This window comes from Coregonus lavaretus (genome assembly GCF_964263955.1).
Source record: "Coregonus lavaretus genome assembly, chromosome: 4".
NCBI classification, from domain to species: domain Eukaryota; kingdom Metazoa; phylum Chordata; class Actinopteri; order Salmoniformes; family Salmonidae; genus Coregonus; species Coregonus lavaretus.
In genome coordinates, this window is record NC_139991.1 from 30168935 (window position 1) to 30177983 (window position 9049).

Genomic DNA, 9049 nt, shown 5'->3' on the forward strand with positions numbered 1-9049 from the left:
GATAATGATGATGATAGTGGTGGTGGTGGTGACGGTGATGATAATGATGATGATGATGGTGGTGGTGGTGATGATAATGATGATGATAGTGGTGGTGGTGATGGTGATGATAATGATGATGGTGGTGGTGGTGATGATAATGATGATGATAGTGGTGGTGGTGACAGTGATGATAATGATGATGATGGTGGTGGTAGTGATAATGATGATGAAAGTGGTGATGGTGATGATGATGATAATTATGATAATAATGGTGGTGGTATTGATGGTGATGATCAACCTTTTCATATAATACTATATGTAAAATCCACACAATTGTATTGTATTTAGGCAGATATGCTACCCTATATATACAAAAGTATGTGGACACCCCTTCAAATGAGTGGATTTTGCTATTTCAGCCACACTCGTTGCTTACAGGTGTATAAAATCGAGCACACAGCCATGCAATCTCCATAGACAAATATTTGCAGTAGAATGGCCTTACTGAAGAGCTCAGTGACCTTCAAAGTGGCACGTCATAGTTCATCAAATTTCTGCCCCGCTAGAGCTGCCCCGGTCAACTGTAAGTGCTGTTATGGTGAAGAGGCAACGTCTAGGAGCAACAACAGCTCAGCTGCTGAAGGGCGTAAAAATCGTCTGTCCTCGGTTACAACACTCACTACCGAGTTCCAAACTGCCTCTGGAAGCAACGTCAGCAAAACAATTGTTCGTCGGGAGCTTCATGAAATGGGTTTTCATGGCCGAGCAGCCACACACAAGCCTAAAATCACCATGCGCAATGCCAAGCATCGGCTGGAGTGGTGTAAAGCTCGCCACCATTGGACTCTGGAGCAGTGGAAATGCGTTATCTGGAGTGATGAATCACGCTTCACCATCTGGCAGTCCGACAGACAAATCTGGGTTTGGCGGATGCCAGGAGAACGCTACCTGCCCCAATGCATAGTGCCAACTGTATAGTTTGGTGGAGGAGGAATACTAGTCTGGGGCCGTTTTTCATGGTTCGGGAAAGCTTGCCGCTACAGCATACAATGACATTCTACATGATCCTGTGCTTCCAACTTTGTAGCAACATTTTGGGGAAGGCCCATTCCTGTTTCAGCATGACAATACCCCCAGGCACAAAGCGAGGCTATACAGAAATGGTTTGTTCGAGATCGGTGTGGAAGAATTTGACTGGCCTGCACAGAGCCCTGACCTCAACCCCATCGAACACCTTTGGGATTAATTGGAACGCCGACTGCGAGCCAGGCCTAATCGCCCAACATTAGTGCCCGACCTCACTAATATTAATTTGGCTGAATGGAAGCAAGTCCCCGCAGCAATGTTCCAACATCTAGTGGAAAGCCTTCTCAGAAGAGTGGAGGCTGTTATAGCAGCAAAGAGGGGACCAACTCCATATTAATGCCCATGATTTTGGAATGAGATGTTCGACGAGCAGGACTTTTGGTCATATAGTGTATATCAGTGGCATAATGTGTCTATAGTACACACAATATATATTAAAATGGGAATGTTTAGGTCTATACAGTATATGTATATGTGGTCCTCTGTAGCTCAATTGGTAGAGCATGGCGCTTGTACGCCAGGGTAGTGGGTTCGATCCCCGGGACCACCCATACGTAAAAATGTATGCACACATGACTGTAAGTCGCTTTGGATAAAAGCATCTGCTAAATGGCATATTATATTATTATATTATATTATATACTCTCCTTGGAATAGTCCATCAGAGCACAAGTGGTGCTCTGCTTATACACTGCTCAAAAAAATAAAGGGAACACTTAAACAACACATCCTAGATCTGAATGAATGAAATAATACTTTTTTCTTTACATAGTTGAATGTGCTGACAACAAAATCACACAAAAATTATCAATGGAAATCAAATTGATCAACCCATGGAGGTCTGGATTTGGAGTCACCCTCAAAATTAAAGTGGAAAACCACACTACAGGCTGATCCAACTTTGATGTAATGTCCTTAAAACAAGTCAAAATGAGGCTCAGTAGTGTGTGTGGCATCCACGTGCCTGTATGACCTCCCTACAACGCCTGGGCATGCTCCTGATGAGGTGGCGGATGGTCTCCTGAGGGATCTCCTCCCAGCATTGGACTAAAGCATCCGCCAACTCCTGGACAGTCTGTGGTGCAACGTGGCGTTGGTGGATGGAGCAAGACATGATGTCCCAGATGTGCTCAATTGGATTCAGGTCTGGGGAACGGGCGAGCCAGTCCATAGCATCAATGCCTTCCTCTTGCAGGAACTGCTGACACACTCCAGCCACATGAGGTCTAGCATTGTCTTGCATTAGGAGGAACCCAGGGCCAACCGCACCAGCATATGGTCTCACAAGGGGTCTGAGGATCTCATCTCGGTACCTAATGGCAGTCAGGCTACTTCTGGCGAGCACATGGAGGGCTGTGCGGCCCCCCAAAGAAATGCCACCCCACACCATGACTGACCCACCGCCAAACCGGTCATGCTGGAGGATGTTGCAGGCAGCAGAACATTCTCCACGGCGTCTCCAGACTCTGTCACGTCTGTCACATGTGCTCAGTGTGAACCTGCTTTCATCTGTGAAGAGCACAGGGCGCCAGTGGCGAATTTGCCAATCTTGGTGTTCTCTGGCAAATGCCAAACGTCCTGCACGGTGTTGGGCTGTAAGCACAACCCCCACCTGTGGACGTCGGGCCCTCATACCACCCTCATGGAGTCTGTTTCTGACCGTTTGAGCAGACACATGCACATTTGTGGCCTGCTGGAGGTCATTTTGCAGGGCTCTGGCAGTGCTCCTCCTGCTCCTCCTTGCACAAAGGCGGAGGTAGCGGTCCTGCTGCTGGGTTGTTGCCCTCCTACGGCCTCCTCCACATCTCCTGATGTACTGGCCTGTCTCCTGGTAGCGCCTCCATGCTCTGGACACTACGCTGACAGACACAGCAAACCTTCTTGCCACAGCTCGCATTGATGTGCCATCCTGGGTGAGCTGCACTACCTGAGCCACTTGTGTGGGTTGTAGACTCCGTCTCATGCTACCACTAGAGTGAAAGCACCACCAGCATTCAAAAGTGACCAAAACATCAGCCAGGAAGCATAGGAACTGAGAAGTGGTCTGTGGTCACCACCTGCAGAACCACTTCTTTATTGGGGGTGTCTTGCTAATTGCCTATAATTTCCACCTGTTGTCTATTCCATTTGCACAACAGCATGTGACATTTATTGTCAATCAGTGTTGCTTCCTAAGTGGACAGTTTGATTTCACAGAAGTGTGATTGACTTGGAGTTACATTGTGTTGTTTAAGTGTTCCCTTTATTTTTTTGAGCAGTGTAGCAGAGGCAAATGGATTTAGGCACACATTGAGAACGAAGGACAGAGAGTATCAAATATGCACTCACAATTTCAAGGTAAAAACAGTCGTATTATCTGTGTCTGAATCCATCTAGGCTTTGAATGACTCTGACTAGCCTTGAAGGTTAGGTTAGGTGTGCACAATAAACCCTTGATCATATCTGTCTTTCCTGATTCCATATCTCAGTGCCTAGAGTTCACAGGAGGTTGGTGGCACCTTAATTGGAAAGGACGGGCTCGTGGTAATGGCTGGAGTGGAATAAATGGAATGGTATCAAATACATCAAATCACATGGTTTCCACGTGTTTGATGCCATTCAATCAACTCCGTTCCAGCCATTATTATGAGCCTTCCTCCCCTCAGCAGCCTCCACTGATAGAGTTGTACTATTCTATTCTAAGCACGCTCAGAAAACAGTCATTCCCCAGTGAAAAGCATGATATTACCGCCAAGCATGAAATAGTATTTTTACCATAAAGATGTTGCACTGATTTCTCATCATGACTGCAGAGACATTGCTCATATTATGCTGGCTGTATTATTTTGTATTCTATTTCAAGCCTATGTGCGCATTATGAAAATGTATGACCATTGTTGGGCAAACATGAGTGTAAATGATTCATTTCCATATGCAGACGAAGGGGGTTATGGGTCCCTTTATCTAATCACAGAATGCTTACGACCCACATCATTCTGAAAGACAAAGAATAATATAATACAAAAACTGTGTACAGACAATGAATACATAATATGAAAAACTACTGTATTGTAGCCAAAATAGCAGGAAGAACTATAACGATTTATAGCATACAGCAATTAAGATATGATTTTCTTAATCAAGGCTCTGTGCATGTTATATCTCATTTACTGGCTGTCGGATTGATTATAGCAAATGCTGAGCCAGGTTTGGATCTTTATAAACTTGGCACAGAGCACCAGAGCAATTGGTTTTGCCTGTCCTTGCATAAAAGCTCCTAAAAGCTACTGTATTATTGAATGGTGTTTGCAATTTATGTTGCACAGACAACCTAAAAACCCAAAGTATCTGGAAAGTACCCAAGTGAAGTGAATTACTGGAATCAATATTTCAGGGGCACGGAGGTTTCAGGAAGTGAGAAAATGAAAGTGTGGGAAATTATAGTAGTTTGAAATAAAACACATTGAGTCTTGCTCTTTAGTTACAGGTTGTATTGGGAAATTCCATGCAGGATACACCCCTAATTTAGAGAAAGCATGTGGTGACAGAGAGGTGAGAGAGGAGCCTGTCGCTGTACTGTAGCTCTATGGAGGAATTCAACTATGTGTGTACTATATGTAGAAAACAAAGCTATGTTTACTAAGTGGATCGTAAACCACATTGGTGTGTGTGTGCATGCGCGCCCGCCCACATGCATGTGTATGTGCTTGTGTGTGTGAGTGCCTATCCATAGTGTGTGTGTAGGGTAATAAGGGAATTAAGAAGAGAGGGAATTATTACAGTATGAGGGACACCTTTCATCCATTATTCTATGCGTGTAACCTACAACATCCTCCTCTCTCGCTCCCTCCACCTTTCTCCCCTCCTTGGCCCCTAATCTCCCTACCCCTACCCCCATCCCTAAGACCTAACCCCTCTCTCCCTCCTCTCCCTCCTCTCCTACCTTCCCCATCTCTTGGCTCAGCTCTCCAATGAGGGCTCAGGCCCTAGATCCACCACAATTTGATGAAAATAAGCAGAGATATTTACATCGGCAAGATAATCCGCTTTTAATGCGGCCCTTAATTGGCTTGCTTTATTTATGTGACTTGGTTGCGTGCTCTTGGTTTAAATGGGTTAATTACCTTCTGCATTTAGAAAGGCATGTTGCTATCCGCATGGGCTGCATGCATGGCGTGCACACACCACATTATTAGAGAGAGAGAGAGAGAGGGAGGGAGGGAGTAGAGAAAGAGAGAGGGAGGGAGAGAGGGAGGGAGGGAGAGAGAGAGAGAGGGAGGGAGAGAGGGAGGGAGGGAGTAGAGAGAGAGAGAGGGAGGGAGGGAGTAGAGAGAGAGGGAGGGAGGGAGGGAGGGAGGGAGGGAGTAGAGAGAGAGAGAGAGAGGGAGGGAGGGAGGGAGGGAGGGAGGGAGGGAGGGAGGGAGGGAGGGAGGGAGGGAGGGAGGGAGGGAGGGAGTAGAGAGAGAGAGAGGGAGGGAGGGAGGGAGTAGAGAGAGAGAGAGGGAGGGAGGGAGTAGAGAGAGAGAGAGGGAGGGAGGGAGTAGAGAGAGAGAGAGGGAGGGAGGGAGGGAGTAGAGAGAGAGAGAGGGAGGGAGGGAGTAGAGAGAGAGAGAGGGAGGGGGGGAGTAGAGAGAGAGAGAGGGAGGAAGGGAGGGAGTAGAGAGAGAGAGAGGGAGGGAGGGAGGGAGTAGAGAGAGAGAGAGGGAGGAAGGGAGGGAGTAGAGAGAGAGAGAGAGGGAGGGAGGGAGGGAGTAGAGAGAGAGAGAGGGAGGGAGGGAGAAAGAAAGGTGTTTTCCTACCCTACCACACACATGTCCATTGAATCATTAGCAGTCTATAAAGGCAGGCACACAGACAGACAGACAGACAGACACACACGTACTGTACTGTACACACTGGCTCTCATGTGGTGTTGGTTTTGGCTGTCGTTGTGTATCCCTCCACCCCCGGAGTCAAGCTAGTATTTACAGCTCATTCCTCATCACAGATGTGAATATGATTTCCATTCAAATAGTTTTCTCCAAATGGCTTTCGCTCTCTCTCTCTTCTATCGCTCTCCCCCCCCCCCACCTCAGAGGAGAGAAGATGAGAGGAGAGGAGAACAAATGAATGCCCATCAATCCTTGGCCCAAGGAGAATGAGAAATGTAGAATCTTCCTCATCACGCCATTCCTAAAAAAGATGATGAGAGAAGGGTGAGGAGAGGAGAGGTGAAGAGAGGTGAGGGGGCCGTCTATTCCTTCAGCTCTAGCTCAGGGGTAAATAGAGATGCTTTGTGTCATGATTGGGGCACATTCCCCAAATGCTTTCACCCCTCGGGTTAGATGGAGAACAACCCCTCCCTCCTCTCCATCCTCCCCTCCTTCTCTCCACCAAGCCCCATTACTTACACTAATCCTGGTGCCCAGAAGAGGCAGGATGAGGTCTAAACTTAGTCCCTCTCCAGACCCACAGTCTGGCCACCGGTCTGTCAAGCCACAGGGTCAAGTGAGGTCATTGCTTACGACTAGTCGTCTACAGACGACTAGTCTGGTGTGGTTGGTAGCTACAGAAAATGATAGACAGATATGAGAAAAAGAGAGTGAGAGATAGAGAGAAGGACAAAGAGAGAGAGAGACAAAGAGAGCGAGAGAGAGAGAGAGAGAGAAAGAGGGGGGGGGAAGAAAGGGGGGGGGGGGGGGAAAGACAGAGAGAGAGGACAAAGAAAGAGAGAGGACAAAGAGAGAGAGAGGGGACGAAGAGAGAGACCAAGAAAGATAGAGAATAACAGACAGATAGGAGAGAGAGAGAGTTTGAAAGATAAACACGCCATATTGTGGGGCTGAGTGCCAACGCATCTCTGATCGACAGAGTCCCGGCGCCCTGCGTTCACACCTGCTGATAGTTTTATCCGCACACCCAAATCTGGCACCTCATCAGATCGGCCCTCTTTCTCTCTCTCTCTCATTTTTTATATCCTCAGCACCCTCTTTTTTTCTTTTTTTTTACTCTCAATCACTGCTTTTTTCTATCCTTGTCTCTCCTCTCTCTCTATCCCTCACTGATTTTCATTTCACTCTTTACCTCATCTTCACCCTCCATTCCTTTTCTCTCCACATTTTCTCAGACTTTCATGCTTTCTTCTCTCTCTTTTGCTCCCTCTCCCCTTCTCTCTCGTCTCTCTCTTTCTTCACAAGCTGCCAGCTCGTCTGTTAGAATGTCATAGAGACCCGTGAAGACCGACTGATCTCAGGAAATTCACTCTAATATTGTGAAACGTGTCTGAAGGAAACACAGCTCCATTACTGCTGAAGAGAGTGAGAGAGATAGAGGGAGAAAAGAGAGAGAGGAGAGAGACAGACGGGGTGGGGGTGGGGGGGGGGAGGGGCTGACAAGCCGTCAGAACGAGAAGGAAGAGAGGAAAGAGGTAGAGAGCAGCTTGTCTCATATAGATCTGTGCTTTGGAACACTAACTAAAAATAAAGCACATGAAAAGTCTACGTTTTAATCAGGGGTTTGTAGCTAGCACAGTCCACATAAATACTGAATATACAGGCAAGCATACATACAGAACGGCAGATACACACACACACAAATGAGGGAGCAGAGGTCATAGAATGTACCCACGTAAACATAGCTGTAAATGGAGGAAAGGAATGGAGAGAATCCTCACCCAGAGAGAGAGGAGTATCTCAAAGTCATTTCCTCATCTTACACTGTAGAGAAGGTCAAAGCTGCCCATAAATTACCAAACTTCTACTGCTGTTCCCACTGCAAAGCAAAATTACTGTGCACACACAAACACACAAGCACGCACGCACACTCACTCAGCTCCCTGTCTGTCTAAATCAATTCCTAACTGAACTCACAGCTGAGGGGCCCATATAGTCCCTAATCACCTTTGTATTTGTCAACACACAAAAGTAATGGTTCTGTCCCAAAAGGCACCCTATTCCCTATGTAGTGCACTACTTTTGACCAGGGCCCATAGGGCTGTGCACTACAGTATATATACGGAATGGGGTGCCATTTGGTACGCAGCCAATGTCACATTCATTAACTAACACCCAACATCACTGTAGAGTTACATGTAGGATTATATTTCCCTAAGTGTAATTAATCTCCCTCGGCGACCAGCCTTGTTCCATTTTTCCCCACTAGTGTTCTGTTCTGTATCTGGGTATTAGCTTCGCTATCTGCCTCATATGTAGGGTAGCTTTGCTTTGGGTGCCATTGTCTTTCTTCAGGTCCATGACAAAGCTGTGAGGAACCTGGACAAAGACAAGAATGCATTATGGGGAATGTGGTGAAAGTATATATACTCTTTTCCTGTAAATCCAATTGAAGCTGACACCCTCCTCATCTGATGAATGTCTTGACACAAATATTCTGGTTTTATTGAGATGTGACCTGACCTCTGAACTCTGAGTGACCATCATGTGAACACACACCATGTGATGGACTACCAGTGAGCTGACAGGTGCTAAAACAGTAAAATGTAACAGAACACGTAAGAATGTAAAGTGCTGATTGTTCAAGTTCCTGTACAATATTTTTTATTAACTCGTTAGAGGTCGCAGGGGAGGGACATTGGATCTTCTCCACCAATGTTTTTTTCTTATTTCGAGGAAAAGCAAATAGAGAAAGAGTCAGAGACAGACCAGCCAGTCCACTGAGAGAAAAACAAAACATATACATTTAGTAATGAGTCTGACAAGAACAGAAAATCTTTGACAAGCAATATTCAGTCATGCTGTGTACTGTGTGAACGATACTTTGAGATCTATTACACTGGCTCAAAGACAAAGGCAGTGTCATGACGAAGAGAGAGAGACACACGTCAGAAGGAGGAAAATAAAGTTATCTGATGTGGTGCAGGATAGATGTGGGTAGCTTACATACCGGTAGGTATCCACAGTGGTAACCGTCACCATAGCGGGATGGTTGCGTCAGTGTGGGACCAGAACCCCCTGCAGCATCACGGCCATGCTACGCTGTCACACACACAAACCTAATGAGACGC